This window comes from Schistocerca serialis, chromosome 2, assembly GCF_023864345.2.
Source record: "Schistocerca serialis cubense isolate TAMUIC-IGC-003099 chromosome 2, iqSchSeri2.2, whole genome shotgun sequence".
Classification (NCBI taxonomy): domain Eukaryota; kingdom Metazoa; phylum Arthropoda; class Insecta; order Orthoptera; family Acrididae; genus Schistocerca; species Schistocerca serialis.
In genome coordinates, this window is record NC_064639.1 from 592,422,010 (window position 1) to 592,441,220 (window position 19,211).

Consider the following 19,211-nt stretch of genomic DNA (forward strand, 5'->3'; position numbering starts at 1 on the left):
GGCACTCTTACTCAAAAAAAAAAATTATGTCTGTTCGTATGCTCTCATGCCAGCATTGTAAGAGTTCTATCGAAAAAACTAGTAACATATTCTGTGCAGGTAATTGTTTACGTAGTAACTGCCATTATTAAGGAATGCTTGTGAGCATTTCCCGTGAAGTTTGAACCCCTTTTACGATAAATATAAATTTTTTTCACAGTTCTTGATATATATGCAATAGTTCTAGATTTCCCTGCTCAAAACACGAATAGTTCTACAGAATTTCGGGAAGAAACCAATAACACGGCAAAATTTTGGTATGGTAAAAAATTATTTGTCAGTTTGGAAAAAATAAATTTGTATAACAGTTCTGTTGGCTGCTCTGGATAGCACCGGAAGAGTTGCAATGAAAATGATAAGAACATTTTTGTGGCGATAATAGTTTATACAATAATTGTTTTAATCTGATACTCACTTTATCTAATATAGCAAAATTCGTAGAATAGTTCTGATGACAGTTCTGAATATCACCTACAGAGTTCTACCAAAAACTATAATAACATTATTTGTGACGATGACATTATATGAGATAATTAATGTGGGACTCACTTTTGTCAGGTAAAAGTAATAAATTCGTACAAAAGATCTGACGGCATTTCTTAATACGACCCTAAGAGTTCTACCGACAACTGTAATAACATTTTTTGTGGGGATAACAGTTAATGAGATAATAGCATTTTCGAGAGACCCACTTGGTCTACATTATAATAAATTGGCACAACCCTTTTGCTGCCAGTTCTGGATAGCACCGAAAGAGTTCTTTTAAAAACCCTCATAACATTTTTATGGTGCCAGTAGATTATGAAATAGATTGTGTGTTCACTCTGCAGTGGGTGTGCGCCGATGTGAAACTTACTGGCAGATAAAAACTGTGTGCCGGACCGAGTCTCTAACCCCAGGCTGTGACCAAAGAATATCGTCACAATATCCTTTCGTCCAGGAGTGCTTCTTCTGCAATTTTCGTAGGACAACTTCTACGAAATTGGGAACGCAGGAGATGAAGTACTGCTGGAAGTACAGCTATGAGTACGATCGTAAATTCTCACTTTTATTTTGGAAAACCGAAAATCGAAAACCGGATGTATATTCTACTAAATACAAAAAGTCTAAATGTTCAGCACTATACAAATGCCAGTACACCTTCTTAAGACTGACTGTAGTAACTGTAGGTGGAAGCGTGGGATGTGCACGCTTAGATGATTCAAGGAGAGAAGGCTCGTCATTGCAAAACAAACAGATGGCTGAGAGAGCAGATACATTCACACGCGCCACTAACCAGATGGTGTCACACCTGTCGAGAATCGCACCAGAGGTAGAATGAGCTGTGGTGGAGTGCTGTTGGCGTGGTTACTATGCAACTTACTTGATGGGCATCAATACACCGTTATATTAATGTACAATACTTGAGAAACAATGTCATTCACACACTCCAAGTTCCTTATCACTCAGTACTAGACTAAATTACCGGCCTGGTGATAAGCAGCCTGTGTACCTCACCGACTACACATCTTCGTGTTATAAGAAAAAAAAGAGAAAAATACCAAGGGACACAAAATATGAATCCGGATAAACCGGAAATCCGGATTATTGAGGACCAAATAAACGAGGTTCTTATTTACAAATTTCGAACTTCTTATTAACTTTAATACTGTATCCCCTCAACATTATAACACCTCTATCAGTCATGTATTGAATTAGGATTTAAACATACTACTTAGTTCGTTTGTACGATATATTCAGTAAATATACTTACATTTCTATACATCGTAAAGACTTTTAACTCTCGCTGTAGTGTAACTCATCAAACTTCCACACTTCCTTTCTAACTAGAACAAATGTTTGCAACAATATTAACGACATCAATTTCAAATTTATTCGTTACACACAGCACATGTTTTTATGTATCCTAGTGGCTGGTGATGTTGCAATATAAATTTCATCCATGAGGGTCCTGGGCATATTTTTAGCTGTTAGTGGGTCCTGGATGTCATGAGAGTTCAAAACAATTACTGTTTTACGTGATAAAATTCATCTGGTTCTTCCTGATTCTAAAAATATACACTTCATGTGTGCCTTTCATTGTTGTATGTATGATTCAGTATCGACGCTAATGCTCTCTTGATGAGATATGAGCCGATTGCTCGTTTTTATCCACTGTGCCCTTTCGTATTTCATTTCAGCGATTAGTTTACTTGTTTATCAACGTAGTAAGTAGTACAAAGCTAATCCAGAATGTAAACTGCACTTAAATTCTGTTTGAACTGTTTAATAGTCAGTGTCCGCTGTCTGAACGTCAAATATCAGATTAATACACTGCGCCTGGTTGCGTTATTTTATAGGAATTTTATTATTTTAAGTGGGAAGTACTAGATAATGTTGAAGAAATTCGAAGCATATTGTTCGAAGAGCATAATATTATTCGAAATTTACCTGTACCAATAGGTGCAGCCAAAGCAGCATTTGTGATGCTGTAATTACCTCATAGATAACGATTTTTGTCTATTGTAGTTTTGTATTCCAATCAGAATTTAGAGAGCATCAAAGCCTCATTTCAGCGTGAGAGAGGGGTAAAATCAATAGATGATATTGAATTGAAAGCCTTCATCAGTCTCTTGTTTTTAATTGTTGTTAACAAAAGTAACAGATAAAGCCTGGAAGATCTGTGTGGAACTGATGGTGATGGCATTGAAAAATTTCACCTCGCAAACGAACATAAAACGTTTCAAATTTATTCTGGAGAGCCTTAGATTTTACAGTCGCGCTATTCGTGATGAAAGGAGACAATTAGACAAGCTAACAACTATTCGGGAAATATTTACTGTGTTTGTACGCAACTACCACAAATCTTAAACCTCGGAGAATATGTTACAGTAGGCAAGAAGCTGGAAGTATTCTGTGGAAGGTACAGTTTTCGCCAATATGTATCAATCAAAACAAACGAGTATGGATTCTTAAGTGTGGATTCTTAAGTATTTTACCTGTAAAATTTGGAAATATACGCTGTGTTGCAACCAGAAGGATTTACCAACTGAGCAATAAACAATTTGATGTTGTTCTGTGACTGTGTAAACCTATATATCAGTCAGGTTGAAATGTGAAAGCGGACAACTGGTTTACTAGTACTGGAATGATAATAGAGCTATGAAGGGAGAGTTTTTCTTCTGTTGGCATGATGAAGAAAAACAAGTGTGGAGATTTCTCTAGAGTTTGGTATCAGTAAAAGGAGGGCTGCCCACATTTCCTTTTTTGACTTCCACAAGACTGAACTCTAGTTTCCTCCGTACCTAAAAGGGGAAGTGAGTGATCCAGGCATCACGTTTGCATGAAGATAATTCGATAGATGCTGACATTGTAGATAAACGGAAGCCATCCACCGTAAATTTTAAAATAGCGTTAAGTGTGGTATTTTCACAGCGGATAAGCCGAATGCTTTGTACAACGCTGCAAGAAATGTACGCCGCTGGTCAATGGTTGTATTTTTGTAATGATCAGTACAGTTGGAATCTATGCACAAGTGATTTATTGTGGCAACAGGAAGAATTGTATCAAAAGGAAAGGGTTCCTGAATCAGCTTTGTTATACAATGTTGTTTTCTTCGCTAAATTCTGCATAACTATTGAAATTTTGTACCGAGAACTCTATAACTATGACTTATCTATCAAGAACTCTGAAAAAAATATATATTTCTGAAAAAAAGGGTGCCAGCTTCACAGTAGGAGCTCTTATGGGGTTCTTAATTAAGTTGCGATTACCTCTTAAACTATTACCTGCACTAAAAAATTCTGCTAGGAATTTCGATAGAACTCTTCACGTGGTGTCCAGAACTGTCATCAGAACTGTTGTACGAATATATTTATATTTTCTGTAGAGAAAGTGTGTCCCACATTAAATCAATTTATCACAAACTATTATCGCCATAGAAAAATGTTATTAGGATTTTCGATAGAGCTCTTGGGGTTCTGTTCAGAACTGTCCTCAGAACTGTTGTACCAGTTTAATTTTTGCGAAAATTGACAAAAAATGATTTCGATAGAAAATTTTTTTCGAGTATTGTTGTTTTCTTCCCTAAATTCTGCAGAACTATTGAAATTTTGTACAAAGAACTCTAGAACTATGGCATACCTGTCAAGAACTGTGAAAGAAATATACATTTCTGAAGAAAAGGGTGCCAACTTCACAGTAAATGTAAAGATTTTCACCTTAAATTGCAATTATTTCGTAAACTATTAGCTGCACAAAAAAATGTTAATTGGGTTTTCGATAGAACTCTTGGAGTTCTGTTCAGAGCTGTGCTCGGAACTGTTGTACTTATTTACAATTTGCGAAAATAGACGAAGAATGTTTTCGATACGAAAATTTTTTCGAATATTGTTTACGTCGCTAAATTTTGCAGAACTATTGAAATTTTGTACAAAGAACTCTAGAACTAAGGCATATCTATCAAGAAATCTGAAAAAAGTATACATTTCTGAAAAAAAGGGTGCCAACTTCACAGTAAGTGAAAAGATTTTCTCCTTAAATTGCAATTATCTCGTAAACTATTAGCTGCACAAAAAAATGTTAATAGGGTTTTCGATAGAACTCTTGGAGTTCTGTTCAGAACTGTGCTCAGAACTGTTGTACTTATTTACAATTTGCGAAAATTGACGAAGAATGTCTTCGATTCGAAAATTTTTTCGAATATTGTTTTCGTCGCTAAATTTTGCAGAACTATTGAAATTTTGTACAAAGAACTCTATAACTATGGCATATCTATCAAGAAATCTGAAAAAAGTGTACATTTGTGAAAAAAATGGTGCCAACTTCACAGTAAGTGAAAAGATTTTCTCATTAAAATGCAATTATCTCGTAAACTATTAGCTGCACAAAAAAATGTTACTTGGATTTTCGAAAGAACTCTTGGAGCTCTGTTCAGAACTGTGTTCTGAACTCTTGTACTTATTTACATTTTGCGGAAATTGCCAAAGATTGTTTTCGATACGAAAATTTTTTCGAGTATTGTTGTTTTCGTCGCTAAATTCTGCAGAACTATTGAAATTTTGTACAAAGAACTCTAGAACTATGCCATATCTATCAAGAACTCTGAAAAAAATGTATATTTCTCGAAAAAGGGGTGCTAACTTCACACGACTATTCGACTGGATACACCAAAATTTTTACTCAAAAGAAACTGACTTTTACACGTAGCTCGGATGGGGTCACAGCATCCTGTCCGTTGATGTACATACAGAACAGGCAAAAATGTCATGCTCAGTTATTCTCTGGGGATGGATGTGGCGGATGGCATCCTGTTCCCTGAGTACCAACAAAAGCACAAGCAGGCTACAAAAATCACCCAACTGACTGGATATGCTCACCCTTCCTAAGGCGACTCACTGACTGCCTTCTGCCAACAAACAGGAACTGAGATCACTCTAACCGAGAGAAACGCATAAATTTCCTTCCAAGCACAGGTGCCCAATATACTCAAAAAAGTAATCACGAAATAGTGGTATCAAAGGAAACAGTTTGGAATAACGGTATGTGACAGTATGTCACACCGAAAAACGCGGATAATCCAAAATAAAGAAAACAACAAAATTACTAGGAACTTCTATGTACTGTATATACAGTACATGCTGAAAGGCACATTTGAAAGCCGTGGTTACGTCCTTCTCACTGGCAACTGACAACTCATTAAGCATATTGTCCTTATAACACACTGCATTCTGTATCACTTTCACTGCACTTTCGGAAAACAATCATCAGATTTCTGTCTGTTTCTCTATTTTATTCACTTTTTCTGCTGGTAACCGTTATCATTCTCTATAGTCAGGACATCGGTATATGAATGCGAATTTCGTCCTGGATATTTTAACAACAGATCAACGCATCTCACTGCTTCATTGTGTATGATAAAGGGTTCCTCGATGACCTCCAATTTGTCCTCTTCCTCTGGCGAACACACTTTGTTCACTACGTTCAAACATCTTAGCTGCGTCGTCTTATTTAGAAAACTTTTGTCGCTTCTGTATTCCGCGACGAAATGGTAAGACAGTATCAACATCTCCTCAGGCGGTGTTTCCTTCGAGTGGTTCGGATAAAACTGAAAGCCAGATAAACAAGTAGATGAGAAAATCAACAAACATAGTATTAAGAAAACAGTCTAAATCCAGTTTTTTTTACTTATTTAGTGCGCGATTAAGACTGTTTTCTTAATACTAAGTTAATTTTATATCAATCGTTGTTACTGCACAACCATGTTGTCCAAAAATCAACAAAGCCATCAAGATGTTTCTACTGATATCGCCAACATCTCAAAGTATTTCTAAGCAGTCCAGATTTTTAAACTGATTTGGAAGCTTATTTTAGATAAGAAATCACCTGGATTGCGAGTCATTCGTAATTGAAAGGCAACAGATATCATTTCTGCAAGTACTGTGTGACATGTATTTCCAACTGTAGAGATGCTGAAGTGTGTGTCGTGAAAACAGGTACGTTTAACCAACATAGTAGGAGAGAGTGTTCTACCTTGAGGACAGCGTACCTAGGAACATACTGTGTTTCCTGGTTGACGTTTAAATCTAATGACTGATTTTAAAATCACATAAAGAAATGAGCACTGGAAACCTCAGTAAGCTGTTTCTGACATTTTCTATTGCTTCGCTTGCTGCAAGACATTAGGTTGCGTTTTTTACAGCGTTTTTAAATATTACGCGCTCTACATTTTTAAAAGCTGTTTAATATATTAAAGTTATTTGGAGGATATCACTAATTCTCCAGTTACAGAGGATTATGGCGAGTAAAATAAAACTAAGGTAAGCCATACTTCGTCGATCGTACACTATCTCCTATGTTGAAATAAAAGAAGGTCTTGTATAAAGGAACACATGATATTTGGAGATGAACTGAGTTTCTTCAATGACTGAACAATTTTCCGTGTCTTGAAAATGTTAATTTGTGTTAGATGCCAATAGCTCCTGTTTCAATATGCTTTTAAGTTGTAGCTGGTTTGTCCTAATACTTTTTCTTAGTTTTATTTCGCTTCCTGATTATTGGTACTTAACAAATAATAACGTAACACATAGATTATTAAATACAGTATCTGAAAGACAGAGGAACTGACGGTTTCATCGAATTTCACGTCATCGATATTTGACATGCAAGTTATATAGATTTATAAGTAAATGGAACTAATTTTGATTTGAAAATAGATGCCCAAAATCATTGAACAACATATCGGATCCTACATGACCCTGGAAAATGTGCTTTAAATTTAGAATGTCCTGTTTGAATGCTGTAATTAGGTTGGAATTATCCTTCACCAGATGTTTTGGGATTCTGGAATATGTTTGACTTAGATAAAATACATCAACAGCCATATGGCGACGAAAACAGAAATATCGTCGAACTTGATCTTGGTTTTCCACAGCATCATTGTCAGATATGGACACTGCGTTTTACTTTACTTTTTCCGATGGAGGGATATCACTGCTCTCACTGAATGTCATGTATGTCACACTATCTACACCCTGCAATATCTACTGAAATAGTTGGTGTTTGGGCTAAAACAGTCTTTTTGAAAATTCACATACATCCTCAAAGCTGACTCCATCCCGATGTGTTGTCAGCAACATGAGAACATTTGTCTTGCCGCAGTTGGATGGACCTACAATTATTGCACATACGTTGTTGGGAAGTAGTACGCCATTCTTTTCCAGTCTTCTAGCACACTGTCACAGCTCCAATCGCTTACAAAAAGTTTTGATGCTTCACCCATCCTGCCATGACACCTACTATGTCAGGTACTGTCGTGCAATCTGTTTTTATAGAAAGTAATGAACACTGTACGTTACAATGATACCGACTCTGTCATGTACTGGTGTGCGATGGGCTTTTACAGAGAACTTAGTTAAATAACATAATTTTTTGCTGTTGCATGTTTGCAGTTAAAGTACTGGTGGCAATAGGTTTAGAACTTGAAATATAATCAGAGGTAGAAATAAAAACAGATGCGTGGTTATATACATTTTTATTCAATAATTATGCATAGGATGCACTACATCAACAGGTTCTTTCTTTATCTTAACACCAGTATACAGTAAAGAAAATTAAGCATTCTTGTAAGCACAGAATTCAGCATGTACTTCTCTCAAACTTATTGGCAGTACATTAGTTTCCGTTGTCTCCATATTGACCCACTGTTCGAAGTCGCCTGCACACACACTGTTTGTACTTAGATACTCTGCAATGTCTCTACACACAGCTTTAACATAAGGCAGTCACATGCTGAGTCTTTCCAACATAGTGGGTATCACCATCCGCAGACCAAACAAGTTTGCAATGATACAGTGCTCTAGATAAATGGATGTGCCACCCGATTTCACTCGGAGTGCAGGGTCATTGTGCTCTGTAGCAATGGATAGAGTTAGAGCAGTACGGAAAATGTCTGGAGGAGGATTGTATGGATGACCCTTTGTCTTTCGTAGGGTTTTGTGCGAAACAGCTCGTCCCATCCCACCCATGTAAATCGCACTTTAACAGTTTTAGATGCATTCTCGATCTCTATCTGGACATGCCAGTTTGTATCCATAGTCAATAATAATAATGGCGTGTGACGAGGGCCTCCCGTCGGGTAGACCACTCGCCTGATGCAAATCTTTCGATTCGACGCCACTTCGGCGACTTGCGCGTCGATGTGGATGAAATGATGATGATTAGGACAACACAACACCCAGTCCCTGAGCGGAGAAAACTTCCGACCCAGCCGGGAATCGAACCCGGGCCCTTAGGACTGACAGTCCGGCGCGCTGACCACTCAGCTACCGGGGGCGATATGTAAACAATTCGCACCACTAGCGGTTAAATTATATGCTTAAGTGAACAATAGTAGTGCACAGGTCTTAAGTGGTATCTTCTCATACACTGCATCCTCACTTTGTCCATGCAGTGTCACCGGAATATTCTGTAATGGTGCATATGGTGGGGTCCAGTACCGACCTCCTCCATTCTGATTCAGACCACCCATGCACTTCAGCGAGTCAAGGGATGGCTGGGTGTCTTCAAAAGACAATAACAGCTGATTATACTGCTCCATCAAGCTGCCCAGATGCACGAGAGGATCACAGGGTGCTGCCATTGCTGTGGGTCCTGACTGGCTGGGACACGCTGCTGTTGCAGAGCCTGACAGGCTGGAGGACATCGCATCCACTGATGACCAAAGGAGAAAAATCGTTAAAAGCATTACAGGCATTATGCACAGCGTACTTACTCTTCCGTGGCTTCTCCCAATTCCGTTTCTGCTGCACTTGAGCGGCGCTGGAAAACCTCAGCTGGCGTTTCATGCTGACTGACTGACTGCAACTGAGGTTGCAGATCCGCTGGGCTCGCCTTATATTTCCTATGTGATCAGATGCAGCGTTCCTATTGGCTACTGCCAATTTCAAGCGCCTCTGGTGGTATAATTGTATTGGAGAAATGAGCTTGTGATTTCCTTCCTGAAGGAACGGGTTTCAGGTCCTCGAAAGGGCATCACCAGTTTGAATTTTCCCGTCAATTTCTGTGGGATGGGGTTGGGTGGGACGTCAGCACAGCCCTGGAACAAAGGAATTCCCACAAAAATTCGAAATTCCCGTCAGAATTCGACATTCCCTCATGAACAGGAATTCCTGTCAATTAGGTATGTGGGGGAGAGGGAGGGGGATTGTTTGGGGGAGGAGGTGGAGACTCATGTGCTAGTTGAGGAAAACACATGGCTTCGTCTGAAGGGTGGGGATTGGGGGTGGGTGTGGTTGGGGGGGCAGGTGTAATTAATTGATAAATTTAACTAATTTGCACAACAATTTTATATCAATTTGGTATTAAAATTGCACCAGGAGCCCCATCTCCCTGCTACTGGCAACAAGACACTGTGCAATCTAGTGGTGGCTACATAATGATGTGAGCTGTGTTTACATGGAATGTTCAGCTACTTGGAGGCATTTTCAGCAATTCATAACTGTTTCCAGACATGATGAAATTTTTATGGATGACAGTGCACCACGTCACCGGGCCGCAATTGTTCTCGACTGGTTAGAAGAACCTTCTGGAGAGTTCGAGCGAATGGTTTGGCCACACAGGTTGCCCGACGTGAATCCCATTAGAAATTTATGGGATATAATACAGAGGTCCGTCATGCACAAAACCCTTCCCTGGTAACACTTTCGCAATTGTGGACAGCATGGATCAATATTTCTGCAGGGGACTTCCAACCACTTGTTGAGTCTGTACTACTTCAAGATACTGCACTGTGCTTGGAAAAATGAGGTCCAACACTTTATTAGGAGGTATGTCACGACTTTTGTCACCTCAGTGTTGTGTACCTCTTGAGAAGTAAACTAAGAGAGATTAAGGCACGCCTAGTGGTATACGGACAGTCAGCTTATCCACTTTCTATACAGGAATGGAGGAAGAGGAAGAAGAAGAAGAGGAGGAGGAGGTTAGTGTTTAATGTCCCGTCGACAACGAGGTCATTAGAGACGGAATACAAACTCGGATTAGGGAAAGACTGGGAAGGAAATCGGACGTGCCCTTTCAAAAGAACCATCCGGGCATTTTCCTGAAACGATTTAGTGAAATCACAGAAATTACGGAAAACCTAAATCAGGATGGCCGGACGCAGGATAGAACCGTCGTCCTTCCGAATGCGAGTCCAGTGTGCTAACCACTGCGCCATCCCGCTCGGTACAGGAATCGAAAAAGAAATAAAACAGGTAAATTTGGTACAATGTATTCTACACCATATACTGTACAGCCTGCCTTTGTGGCCGAGCGGTTCTAGGCGCTTCAGTCCGGAACCGCTCTGCTGCTACGGTCGCAGGTTCGAATCCTGCTTCGGGCATGGATGTGTGTGCTGTCCTTAGGTTAGTTAGGTTTAAGTAGTTCTAAGTCTAGGGGACTGATGACCTCAGATATGAAGTCCCATAGTGCTCACAGCCATTTGAACCATTTTTATACTGTACAGTGCTTGCGTAGTATACAAGGGGTTGTTTTGGGGGAAGAGACCAAACTGCGAGGTCATCGGTCTCATCGGTTTAGGAATGGACGGGGAAGGAGGTCGGCCGCGCCCTTTCAAAGGAACCATCCCGGCATTTACCTGGAGTGATTTAGGGAAATCACGGAAAATCTAAATCAGGATGGCTGGACGCGGGATTGAACCATCGTCCTCCCGAATGCGAGTCCAGTGTAGTACACAAGGTGTAATGGGTGTAAGTGCAGATATTCTTATATGTGGTACCTTAATATACACACACCTCAGTGTACTGGTTGTGTCTAAGAGTTTCCCTACAAGCATGTCACACTTTACGACCTAATGTTTTCTGCACAGTCGTAACTGCACCTCTAAGTGGGCTCCAACTTTCAGTATAGACGAACCACTCTGTTCACATGTCCACTCTTCACCACCTGACCCGCTGCCCTAGAGAAATTAACATTAATGGCTTGGTTTTACCACGCGTACATCGATGTACACTACTACCCAACCTAATACTTGTGACCTGCAATAGGTGTAATTATTAGTCTGCAAATGGGTAAATGCTGATGTAATGTTGTTCAGTACGCCGTCCTCGGTCACCAGTAGAAATATCAGCACTTATATCTGTTACCCCATGCTTGTGTACCTGTAGAGTGGCACTGTGTGGTGTTCAGTGGTGGGTACTGATTCTGTTTGTGGCTGTTAGACTGACACCAACGGGCCTGTAGTAGTCCTAAAGGAAGGTCACAGGAAGCTGCGACTCTCTTGATCCACACCTCCATACCTCACCAACTCCTGGAATCAAAATGCGTTAGATACCTCAACAAGACTGCTTTGGTAACTACTGAAGCGAGGCTGAATGCCCGCCAGTATGGGGTAAGAATTGTAAGCTCAGTCAGCTTACTCTTAGTGACCAAGGTACTGAAGTACATGTTGCAGTACGATAATGTAACACTCCTTGCTGCAGTTCACACCACAAACGCACTTGAGGAATGTACAGATTTTTGACTGACGTGTCTAGTTACTGATTAGTCACCCACAGAGCACATCTGCGAAGCGAGATGAAGGCATATATTTTCATAGCCGCCCCCAGTCAACAGTTTTCATTAACTGAGAAAGCAAGTGTTGTAGACATGGCAAGAAATTCCTTGACATTCGGATGCTCTTTCTCTCCATGCCACATAGAATGAAGTGAAATTAAAGTTTCATTTCTTAACACGTCTCCATAAAATTTGATAAATATCGGACTGTTGCTTCATGATTAAACAGTTTTTCATTTTGGTCAGTATACAAGTTGCTACCATTTTTGTTCCCATAGTAAAACTAAGCGTCCGCACCAAGCAAATGTCGCAAGGTTCTATGAGTGCTTCGACGGAAACAACTGTGTAATTCAGAACCACCAACTCTCACAGACTGAATCGAGCCACCCACGCAGTTCAGGCTGTCCACACGCTTCGTCCGTCAGCTAATAATCAGCAACTGATCCGCAAATCACCTGACACTATCCCCAAGAGCTTAAATTGGACTGCCCGGCCCGCTTCGGAAATCCAATTGCCGAATCAGCCGTCCGAACAGGCAATTAACAATCAATTTCAGAACTGATTTGTCTCCACTAGCAGCTGGCGATGAAACGGATATGGTTTCACAACTATAACAGCAAAATATTTTTCGACGTAGTTTAATCTACTGACGAAGTTGATTTACGAGTTGCTATGGGCTTTACTTGTTACTATAACAAACTGTTTTTATTGTTTGTCATTTACTGTATACAGTTACTTAAATGTTCCTCGAATTAGGCGGATTTAAAGTGGTAGAAAACACTTCAGCCTCTTTCTTCCGGATGGCATCCGCTGAGTTATGTTTCCCGATGAAACTACGGCAACAGTTTTTTCTCTATTATTTCAAAGACTTTGACTTAAGCGTTTGACTATTTCCTGAACACCATAATCCGTGCTGATCAACGCACTCAGTCCTATAACAAGCTCTTATGACTGTGAAATGTCAGTTTTTGTGCAGCAGTTGCCTTCCACAACCTAGATTCAAAAAGCTGCTGTACGAGAACACTCGAAGTGAAATCCACAAAAAACAACATCGATTCCCATCCATAGTCATTAGCAGAGACGAAAAATAGATCCAGAACGTTAAAAAAATGACTAGGAAGGAGGAAACTACTGAAGTTTCGACGCAGTTTGATAGAAGGGACGTTGCGATTAGTAGAGGGTGTTTCTACAAAATGAGAGGAACGTTCCTATTGGTCGAAAAAAGTCATGATGTGAAAAAGTGGGGGGAGGCAGTTTTGACATGAGAGGACAAGAGAGAAATTTTGAGAGGACTCTTCTCTGAACTGGTGTCAAGTGCAGAACGGAGCGCCTAACGCTCCGTATGACGCAGGGAAGAAATTGGTGTGAACACTGCGTCCACAGCGGCTGCACTCCAGCTAAAATTAGATGTAGCAACGTTTAGCTCCAACTGTTGAGAAACGAACCAGCCAAATTAGTTAATTGTTCTTGAGAGAACTGAGAGGGCACTATAATATGCACGCTGCTCCAACCATGCGCGTGTATATCGCCACATAATAGGACTAGGGCTGAGTACATGTTTTCTCGCATGATGAGAAACATGGGGAAAACTTCTGCTGCAAAGTTCAGCAAAGGCCAGATTAGTTTTGTAGGAATTTCAGTGGGAGAGAGCGGCCTTGCAGACACCAGCACGTCGCAGCTTAAGGTAAATACCATGTGCAGAGGCGTAAACTTTGTCGGTTCACCAGCTTGCGTTCACTGTAAACTCGAGCGGCCTTGGATAATCTTGCGCTCAAATTTGTCACTTGACTAACCATCCACCGTACACTTGATTGTCATCCTAAACAATACCGAACTTTTGAACCGGAATCAGACGCTTTTCGTAGTACTGACCAACATCATAACGTATGGGTAGGAGCAATTTTGTGAAGAAATGTCCAATTAAACTTTCATATTATTGTACTTAGGATTAACGTAAAGAAACTTCAAATTAAACTTTCATAATATTGTGCTTAAGATAAATGTTCTTTCAGAGAAATATTATTTAACATTGTTGTGTATCAACTTATTTCACTTTTTGATGTTGGCAAAATGTATTATCCACTGCATTGTTTTTATGTTGGCGAGTTGAAAACTGTGTGAAAAGCTGTAATTTGGTGAGAAATATTGCGACATTACCCTTGGAATTTCACCTCACACAGTTGTTCTCAATTCAAGAATTAAAAAAAACCGCAACCTTACATGCTTTCTGTAAAATAACAGGGTAATTTATTTAGAAACTGATATTCTGTATGTACAGACATTAAAATATCAAGTATTCGCCAACTGAAACATAAATTTTGTGTACTTTGTTATGATATGCTGTCGATTCTGCAGTACATCTGCAATATAGGTGTTGCTCTTCTACTGTTTATCATCTTTAACTATAGAGAACTTTGTATTGATAACTTGGCTGGAAATGTATGTCTTTAATACAAACTGTTGAGGTTTAACTGCTTTATTCTATGTGAAAGATTTGTGTGTATGTGCATGAGTGTGTGGGTGAGAGATGAGTGGGTGAGAGGTGAGTGGGTGAGAGATGAGTGGGTAAGAGGTGAGTGGGTGAGAGGTGAGTGGGTGAGAGAATGAGTGAGTGGGTGAGAGAATGAGTGAGTGGGTGAGAGAGTGAGTGGGTGGGTGAGGGAATGAGTGGGTGAGAAAGTGAGTGAGTCAGAGAGTGAGTTGTTGTGATAGTGAGTAGATGAGAGAGTGAGTGGGTGAGAGAAAGTGGGTGAGAGAAAGAGTGGGTGAGTCAGAGAGAGAGTAAGGGTGTATAAGAGTGAGTGTGTGGACAGAGAGAAATTGAGATGAAGAGACATTGAGACAGACAGATAGACAGACAGACCCAGAGAGAGAGGGAGGGAGGGAGAGAGAGAGAGCGAGAGAGCGATGGAGAAATAAATGGATTTTTTTTTTTAAGAAGGTATTCTTGCCCAAGGCAGAACCAGTCCGGGAAGAAATTTATATTTAAGTGGTGGGAAGTCGCCTTTGGTTGTAGCCTTGTACAGAAGTGAAACGTGGACAATAAGCAGTTCAGACAAGGACAGAACAGAAGAGAAGAGTGTAACTGAGGGAAAATGGAATTTTATGGCACAACTTGACTTAAGTTGGGACTGGTTGACAGGAGTCAACTGAGTCATCAAGGAATCGTCAATTTGGTAGTGGAAGGAAGTGTATGACTGTAAACATTGTAGATCGGGACCAAGAAATAAAAATACAGTAAGTAAGTTCAAAGGGATAAAGGTTTCAATAGTTACTCGGAGATGAAAAGGCCTGCAAAGGACAGACTAGTGGAGCGAGCAGCATGATCATGTCAGTCTTTGGACTGTAGACCACAACACAAAGAACAGTATTGATAGTTCATTATAGCAACTAACACTTGGGTTGCCGATGTGAATGGTAATGGTATAAATGTTTCAGTCAACTCTTCATCAAATTTATGTAATATGGCAAAAATAGTTACCCCAAAAAGGCTGCGGTTACGTGAAAATTCGTGCAGCAGAACGAAGACTGCTGAGCCGAATACTGGAATCGACCAGCGGACGATATATCACTGACTCCAATCTCTGTGCCACACAAAATGTTATATGTAAATGGAGCAGTCTAAGAATAAAGGGCGCAGATCTCTGGGACCAGTAGACTGAATAAAAATGGAACTTGATCCGACAGTAATTGATGGCTCTTTATTTCGTCAGCATTCACCATAGTTCTTTCTTCTGCATAGTGGTTCGTTGTTTCAACGAACAAGAAAGAGGAGTATTTATGCATGCCTAAAATTCACAGCTGGAAAGAGACACTTCTTCTGACTAAAATGGAAATTTTTACACCAAAAGCATATTGACTGAACACAGCGCAACTGACACTCCATTACTTCCTTCCCTGGAAGATGTGTTGATCAGAATGTCATCCCAATGCAAGTTTATTTTCAGTAGAGGACAAAAGTCGTTGCTACAGATGAAGAATGGTGTGAGTACATTATGGCTGATGGGTCTTTTAAAGTTGAGACCGCAACACAGCAAATCCAGAGGACGATGACGTACAGCTAATCGCGATTTTTCAGACTTGCACAAAGGTCGACTCACTGGAATGTGCACATGGAAGCATGATACAGACACAGCGTGCAATACAGCTGTTATAGTGAAATGACTGCAAAACGAGTAGTGACGAGATGGAGTACCGAACAGCATATTCCAGCAAGACACCGCAATTCGTACCAAAAAGTCCTTGAGGAGTGTATGGATCCTTACTGGCCAGCCCCGTCCCCTGTGTTGCCACCCACAGAGCGTGTGTGGGATCTAACAGAAATATGTACTGTTTCATAGCAGCTTCCAGACAGCGTTTTGCATCAAATGACGCAGCATGTGTTTCAGATATGGCAACAGATTCCTCAAGATGATATTCGAAAAATGTTTACCTTCCAGACCACAAGAGTGTATTCGTGTCCGTGGGGTTCACAACTCACATGGATGTTAACGATAAACATCAGTTCGGATTGATATCTTCATCTTCATCCTGAACAGTTTACAGCCACAGGTGGGATCCGTTTGTAACATAAGCCTCGCCACATAGTCCTGTGTTCCCACCATCTTTCTGTGTTCACTCTAGTCCAGACATCTATTTTTTTAACACAGTCCTCCACCCCTTTCAGCCGCCTATCCCTTGATGTTGCTCTTGGTCGTTTCCTTCCCCTCTCTGTTTCATGTATCTACTCTGGAATCGTCTTGTTTTTTCATTCTCTTTAAATGTCCACACCATCTTAGTCTTGATGCTTCTATCTTGCTCTGCAAGAGTTCCTCTTTCACTGTTTCCCTCACCCTTTCGTTCTTCCTTCTACTTCTCCTTGCCACTCCCATCCTACTTCCGAGGAACTTAATTTCATATACCTGTAATCTGTTTTCATCTCTTTTTCTTCGTTACCCATGTTTCAGATGCGTAGGTTAATACTGGAATGTAATGACTTCTATATATCAATTCTTTCCTTCTTTGTGAAACATCTTTGTTCCAGACCAGGTTCCTAACACTTCACAGGAATACTTTGCCTGTCTGCCATGTTCATTATTTCTTTCCCATTTCTTCCGTTTTCCTCTGTCACTCTTTTCAAGTACTTATCACTTTCAAACTTCTTCAACTATTCCCCTTCAATCCTTATTCCGATAGTTGATCTATCTTTTTCTTGTTGTAACTAGGATATCGTATTTGTTTGCATTAAATTTCATTCTGCACTGTCAGACAGTTTCTTCCCAAGTATCCAGCTGTTCCCGAATCTCGTCCTCCCTGTTTCTCCAGATCATCAAGTCATCAGCGAATACCGTTCTTTTCATCTTGTCTATTTTTCTGCCACTTTAGTCATTCTCTCATCATAGACCATAATGAAGAGGAGAGATGACAATGCACTGCCCTGTTTCACACCTACTGTTTGCTGGAACCAATGTGTCCTTTCACTTCCTACTTTCACACAACCCAGACTTCCACAGATCACCTCCTCCACTCTTCTTGTCACTTTTTTCACTCCTTCCTTTTCTACTGCTTCACAGATCTTACTTCTGTAGATATTATCAAATGCTTTTTTTGTACTGGGAAAGACCATCACAAGGTCTTCCCCGAATTCATGGTGGTGCTCCTCGAGCTGCCTCACTGCAAATATGAGGTTCACATTTGACCTCCCATGTCTAAAGCCATACCTTGGCTTAGTGTGGCATCAGTGTGATTGCCCTGTGGTTTTTACAATTCTTCTTACTACATTTCTTGAACATAGGGATAATCAGTGCCCTCTTCCAAACTTCTGAAGTCTTCTTCTGATTCTACACCACTCTCATCACAATACAGCCACTGTTTCCCGATATCACCTGCTGCCTTCATCATTTTGTCACTTACTTCGTTCATACCTGGTGCCTTCCCCTTTCATCTTGTCGAGCGCCATTTCCATCTCAGGTCGTCGTCCTCCCCCATCCTCCCTCTCAAAGGTTCCTTCTACTCCTCGTTTATTCAGAACGGTAACATATTTTAAAAATTTGATACCCATTATGTGGTGAACATCTCCACAGAGCTTTATTGATATCAGACTGGTGCTTCGTGATGAAACACTTTCCATTCTTGCCAGTGTATTTCCACTGCAGTGACGTTAGTTTTATGCTCTGATGGACAGATCATTTTTAGTTAGTTACTAACTTTTTCTGATCGTATGTTACGCTGAACAATGTCTAGCAGGTCTGCGCAAACAGAGCCTGCTATCTCTCTGTGGGCACGGCGTCCATGTGGCTGGTCATCCGACCGACTGTCCAATATAACGGAGAGCACAGTGCGGGCGCGACAAGGTCTGCAACCCTATTCTGCAACGTTTGGTCGCTCTGGCGATCGATTCGGTAAGAGAGCGCGCCAAGCGGTGGAGTTACTGCAACTGTGCCTTAGTGCAGTTCCGTATGCCGCTTGTAGCAAGTCGGTATGGCTCCCGACGTACCAAGGGGGGACCGTGACTTGCTGCGGTTTCTCCTCACGCCAGCTGACAGCTGCGTGCATGCTGACCCGACGACTGCACACCCAGTTCTGCGAACCGCAGCGTGCACAACGCCCCACACCCGTAGCGGCCAGCCAACACAACTACCACACACGCTGTTCCCATTATTGTTTTAGAAAGAGTGTTTTAAGTGCATAGTGCCGATCGTATAAGATACCAGTGGAAATGTTGGAAGAAAATGGAAAGTTTCGTACGTTCACATCCCAGTGACAATGAAGTGGCTGCGCGTATTACCATTGTGTCCCTGTTGTTTATGTGTGCCATTTTTGAAACAAAACCAGTATGCAGTGAGATACTTTATTATTGACTGATTTCGACCGGTATGTTTTGCCTTTCTCACAATAACAATTGCTGACAGATAAGGATTGTTTGACTGATTTAGTCATTTCAGGACTTGCTAGACAAATATAGCTTCAGGTGCAGAGAGATGGCTGTAGTTCTTTGATGTGCTCTCACGTACAGCCACAGATCCTCTGAGAGGCACCCACATGCCTTGCTCATACTGTGGCATCAAGCAGTCAGGCCTGCAAGATGAGTGGTCTGCCAAGCGAGTGAATTCATTCTTATTTATCGAGTAACATGAACTCTCGTACTCACAACTAAATTACAA